Source organism: Mustela putorius, unplaced genomic scaffold (genome assembly GCF_011764305.1).
Source record: "Mustela putorius furo isolate JIRA1106 unplaced genomic scaffold, ASM1176430v1.1 tig00000139_pilon_pilon_pilon, whole genome shotgun sequence".
NCBI classification, from domain to species: Eukaryota; Metazoa; Chordata; class Mammalia; order Carnivora; family Mustelidae; genus Mustela; species Mustela putorius.
Genome location: NW_025421293.1, coordinates 6,198,334 through 6,204,333, shown reverse-complemented (window position 1 = coordinate 6,204,333; position 6,000 = coordinate 6,198,334). Strand labels below are relative to the sequence as shown.

General features: G+C 45.8%; 1 protein-coding gene across 2 annotated transcripts in view; it reads left to right on the top strand.

Annotated features, from left to right (window-relative positions):
* Positions 1 to 6,000, top strand: part of POM121C (POM121 transmembrane nucleoporin C) — a 58,451-nt gene continuing 52,451 nt past the window's right edge. Inside the window, exon 1 of one of the 2 annotated variants that reach the window (XM_004761650.3) lies at positions 1 to 149. The gene's annotated coding sequence lies outside the window, so the exon portion shown is untranslated. Of the gene's footprint in view, positions 162 to 6,000 lie in introns of both variants that reach the window. The other variant, XM_004761649.3, reaches the window with a different exon arrangement.

The window sequence follows — 6,000 nt, the reverse complement described above, 5'->3', positions numbered from 1 at the left end:
CAGTGCATGGCGGGAGCACGCGGCTTTCGCCCTGCTCGGGGGCGGGCTGTCCCGGGAGGCTGAGGAGGCTGGAGTACGACGGGGCCTTCTGGGCCGCAGCCGCCTGGGCTGGCCGCTCGCTGGGGCCCCGGCTGGGCCACCCGCTCGAGGTGCGCAGTCAGGTGAGCCCCTTCCACGCGCGCCCTCGAAGCTCGCTTCCGGGCCGGCCGCCGGCGCTTCCCACCCGGCTGAGGTGGCCTGGGTTCGGCGGGGCACGTCATAATGGAAAGGCAGTTTGGCGCCTAGGGGGTCCGCCGCGTTTGCTGTTTAACCGTCACGCCGGCCACTCATTCCTGTGCCCCCGTGGGCTCCTAGAGGCCACTTCTGCTTGCCGCTCCCCCCTGCTTTCTGCTCCTCAGCCCACCTCTAGGTCTCTCTTCAGGGTTCTGTTCTTGGCCCTCTTTTAGCAGGCGGTGGTCCGCTGTCCCCTCTCCCCGGTGACCGGGCTCCTGAGTGCCCTCGGCAAACAGGACGTGCCTTGGAAGCTCTGGGACCGCGTTTTATGTCGTTGCGGGGCCGCTCTCTGGGCCGCGATGCGTTATCGCAGACTGTCTGAATCCGAACTCGGGGTACTCGCGTCCTCGCCCGGTCGTCCACTTCCGGTGTGTTCACCGACCGAATTCGCGACCGCCGCTCGGGCGCGGAGCTGTCGGGTGTGCCTCTTCGTTCTAGGGAGGGGCCAGGTCCTCGACAGCGGTCCCCGTGTCACCCCGCCCTCTGCGCTCCTGTGGCCCTCCCGCGGGTTTTTCGGGCTTGTTCCGTCTCTTCCTTCAGCTTTCTTGTCCTCAGACCCGATCATTTCAAAGGACCGATCTTCAAGTTCGCTCATCTTTTCTCTTACTCCTCAGATCTGCTGCTGGGTCCCTCTCCCGAGCTTGACATTTAACCGACTTTCCAGTCCACAGTTTCTTTTCTTTTCTTTTCTTTTTTATTTATTTATTTGACAGACAGAGATCACAAGTAGACAGAGAGGCAGGCAGAGAGAGAGAGGGGGAAGCAGACTCCCTGCTGAGCAGAGAGCCCGATGCAAGGCTCGATCCCAGGATCCTCAGATCATGACCTGAGCTGAAGGCAGAGGCTTAACCCACTGAGCCACCCAGGCGCCCCAAGTCCACAGTTTCTTTCTGGTTCCTTTGCATGATTCTTTTTTCTCATAGATACTCTCGTTTTCTTCATCTGTTGTTTTCTGATCGCCTTTAGTTCTTTGTCTGTGGTTTCCAGAGCTCACGGGAACTCGGGAGCGATGGTTGGCTTCCAGGTCGCCTTTAGGAAGCGCGATGTCTGGGCTTCCTTGGGGCCTGGTTTCCGTCAGATTCATTTTTTTTTTTTTTTCCCCTGTGGAGGGGCCATACTTTGCTGTTTCTTGGTGTGTTTTATAATTTTTGGTGGATGATTGTATGTTCTCAATGTCTCCAAAGGTGATTTTCTTAGTCATCAGGCATTGCTAATTTCTTGCTTGTCGGGGGCAGGAATTGGGTGTTACCTTTCCAACAGATTTTTCAAAGTGTGTACCTTTGTTTTTGTATGACCCCTGAAGCGTCTGTTTCATTTACTCTACAGTGAGTAAGTAACCTGACATAGATGTCCCTAAGTGCCTGACTCTAAACTGGGAAGCAGGGAAAGGGGATTCTGTCTCTTCAAATAAGATAGATGCCCCCGTGGGAAGCTGTTTGCTGCTGAGGGATCTAACTGAAGCATCCATCCTGGTCCTCAGGGATCCATCAGACTGTCCTAAATGTGTGACCCTAAATTTATGAAGGACAGGATTTCCACTGCCTGTCCTGGCATCAGCCAACTTCCTCAGGACTGCAGGCTGCTGTCCATAGAGTGGCAGCATGTCTGTCTGAGGAATGGGGGATGTTGGCTGGTTTTCTTTCACATGCTGCTCACTTGTGAAAAATCAGCAGCCTCTCCCTTTATTTTGTAAAGATTTCTGTGGGGGCTGAAAGTTTTTGGTTAGGTTCCAGAGCTCCAAAATAGTCGACTGTAATCACTTTTCCCAGCTCAATGGTTGCTTTGGTGAAGAGCTTCCTACTCTGCCATTTTGTGTGACATAGTGTTTTCTTTTGTTTTTAAATTTGACAATCTATTTATTTATTTATTTATTTAGAGAAAGCGTGAGCATGTGGGACAGGGAGGGGGAGAGGGAGAGAAAGAGCAAGAATCTCAAGTAGGCCCCATGCTCAGCACAGAACCTAACACTGGGTTTGATCTCATGATGACCCTGAGATCATGACCTGAGCCGAAATCAAGGGTCAGACTCCTAACAGACCAAACCATCCAGGCACCCTGACAATCCATTTTTTCAAACGGGTCTATTTAGACAGTTTACATTTAATAAAAATTTTGATTGGTTAGGATTTAAGTCTTCAATTTTACTTGTTTTCTCTTTGTTCCCTCTGTTTCTTTTGTACCTCTCTCCCTTTTCTTGCCCTATTGTGGGACAGGACTTGAACATTTTTTAGTATGCCACTTTAATATTTCTAGACTTTTAATGTAGCTCTCATTTTATAGATTTTTGGTGTTTGCTATAGAGGTTATATTATACACACTTATGATAATTTAGTAGTATTAATCTTTTTAGCAGTTCATGTGGAATGTAGAAACTTTACCACCTTTACATCCCTTTCCCTTTCTTTATGAGATTGTAGTCTTGAATATTATCTCTGCATACATTAAGAACCTCATGAGATGATGTCATAATTTTGCTTTCATCTATCAAACATAACTTTAAAAATTCAAGAGATTACATTCACCTAGATATTACACTAAAAAGTGCTTTTTTCCTTCATTCCTGGTGTTTCCAGTTTGTTATTTCCTTTCCATTTAAATAACTTTTCCTTGATCACATCCTTTTTGTTTTGTTTTGTTTTAAGATTTTGTTTCTAAGTAATCTCTACACCTAACATAGGGCTCAAACTCCCAGCCCTAGGATCAAGAGTTGCATGCCCTACAGCCAGAGCCAGTCAGGCTGCCCACCCCCTTCTTTTAGAGCAGTTCTGACAGTGGCAGATCATTTTATTTTCCTTTATCTCATAGTGTCTTTATTCCACCTTCATTCACTGGATATAGAATTATGCATCATCAGTTCTTTTCTTGCAGCACTTAAAAAAAATGTTTGCCACTTCTTTCTCTCCTCATGGTTTCTGATGAGAAATTTCTCATCCTTTGAATTGTTCTTCCCCTGTATTTTCCCTCCATCCACTTTCAAGATTTTTTCTTTGTCTTTTATTTTCAGACATTTGATGTGTCTGGGTGTTGATTTATTGGGGTTTATCCATTTAGGGTTTGCTCAGATTCTTGAATTGGTAGGTTTATGTCCTTTGCCAAATTTAGGATCTTTCCAGCAATCATTTCCTCAAGTATTCTTTGTGTATCACAATCTTTTTCCTGTCCTAGGACTCCAGTAAATGGAGTAAGATCTTTTGTTATTGTCTTGTAGGCACTTGTTCTTTTTTTTCCTGTTTTGTCTCTGTTGTTCAGATTGGGTATTTCTACTGATATATCTTCAGGTTCACTGATTCTTTCCTCTTTTAAATCTTCATTTTGTTATTAACCCCATTCTTGAGTTTCCACTTACTGTAATTTTTCATTCTGAAATTTCTGTATGGGTCTTTATATCTTTTTCTTTGATGAGGCTTTCTGTTTTCCAGTATCTTTCAAAAGTGTTTATAATTACATGTTGGAACATTTTTGTGATACCTGCTCTAAAATCTTTATTTAGTAATTCCAACATCTTGTCACGTCAGCGTTGGCATCTGTTGATTGGCTTTTCTCATTTGAGTTGTTTTTCTGGTTTTTAGTATGAGGAATAATTTTTTATTTTATCCTGGACATTTTGTTTTGAGGCTGGATATATTCTGGTTATTATGTTTTGAGGCTCTATTTCCTATAAATATCTTCTATTTTAGCAGTCAAATGTGGACCTTCTGGTCCATATTTGTAGGCAAAATGCAATTTAGTTTTTGAAACCTCTGCAGCTCTAGCTTGGCCTGACCCACTTGTATACTATTCAGAGGCCAATTTGAACCATCAGAATTTTCCACATTGAGGTTCAGTTCTCACAGCTTTTGTTTTGTTGTTGCTGATTGGTTTCACATGTGGGCTGCTTGGGGTGGCATGCCCTGTCCTTCATACACATATTTAAAGAATCCCTTTTCCTATGGGGTGCCTAGGTGGCTCAGTCAGTTAGGCATCCAGCTCTTGATCTCAGCTCAGGTCTTGATCTCAGGGTCATGGGTTTGGGCAACCCCCCCCCCCCGCAAAAAGAATCCTTTTTCACATTCTATTTGAGACAGCATGGTGTGCTACCCTTTATAGTATTATTCAGTTAGTGCAGGTTGTGGATAGTAGGGCTCCTCCCCAATCTCTTCAGTGCTTGATGGGAAGGGGGAGGTGTCACCTCTGCTTTGCTGGGGCAGAGTGGGCATTGATGAACTGGGCTTTGTCCCACAGTCTCTGCAGTACCTGATGGGAAGAGGAACACTATGGGTTCTTTCCTGGTGTTTGCCTGGAGTAGGGTGGCAGTAGTCAAAATGGTGCCATCCTGCAGAACTCCCCTCTTCATGGTCATTTGGCTAGAGAGAGTGGGCATTTCTTAGGGCTTTTCCAGGTGAGGCAGTTGGCGGGGGGCTTGCTGGCATTTTCTGTTGTAGGCTGCTCTGTTACCCAAGACAGGATAAACAGAAGACAAAACAAACCGACCACCTGGGAAACTCACCACTGGGTCTTCTCTTAGGTCCCTACCCAGTTTGCCTTCTTTTCTCCGCCTCTTGAAAGAGGTCTTTCAAGAGGACCATGGATTCATGTATTTTGAGCAGGAGTTTTGGTTGTAATTAGCAAGAAGAATGTGATGGCTGTATTTAGTCTGTCTTCTGTGGAACCAGAAACAACATCTGGCATTTGTAATCATTTTATTGAGAAATTTTGAGAGTGTGACTACTCCTTTTAGCAGTGATACACTTGCTCCTGTGTGATGAACACTCCTGTCCATACTGTGTATGGGTTATGTCTCAGGGTCACAGCTGGCAGTGAAACCTCACCTCAGTATACAGCATGCAGAACCCCACTCTCTAGCCCATCTGCCTCCGTATCTCTTTCCTCACTTCATCTGTCCATGTGGGCCCTGTTCTCCAGGTCAACAGCCTCAGCCTTTTTATCCCTTACTAGACTCGCATATGGTTGGTGGACTGGCAGGAGATTAGGTGGGCTAGTCCATGGCAAACACTTAGAACAGCAGCTGGCACCAAATCAGCAGGCATTACACAGGGGTCGGTGGTTGTTAAATCCTTCAAGTTTGGCATGGACTCTGCTTCAGTAAAAGATAACCCAAATTGTCTGTGATCTCCCACCAAAGTAGCAGAGTCAATTCTCGTTAGCTTCAGTTTGAAGACGAAATTTTTGGTCACGCAGTAATCTGCCAACATTTATCAAGTGCTCGCTGTGTTGCACATCCAAACATGAGCAAATAAGGTATAATCCAGGTCTTCAAAGAGCCCAGAGACTTGCGTGGGGAGTAATATATATATGAATGCACACAATACATAAATGCAATGAAATTAGTCTGTACAAGACAGAATGGGGACTGCAGGGTGGACGTGGCCATATGTTTGGGGCTGAGGAAGGGTCCACAGAGGTTGTGACACTCAGGCTGAATCTTAGAAGATAAATAGGTTTTCCCTAGGTGAGTTAAGGCATTCCATGCAGAAGCATAGATCAGTGCAAGTAGTTTAGTGTCCATATAATCTGTGTCATATTTCTTTCTTTTTTTTTTTTTTAAAGATTTTACTTATTTATTTGACAGACAGAGATCACAAGTAGACAGAGAGGCAGGCAGAGAGAGAGAGAGAGGAGGAAGCAGGCTTCCCGCTGAGCAGAGAGCCCGACGTGGGACTCGATCCCAGGACCCTGAGATCATGACCCGAGCCGAAGGCAGCGGCCCAACCCACTGAGCCACCCAGG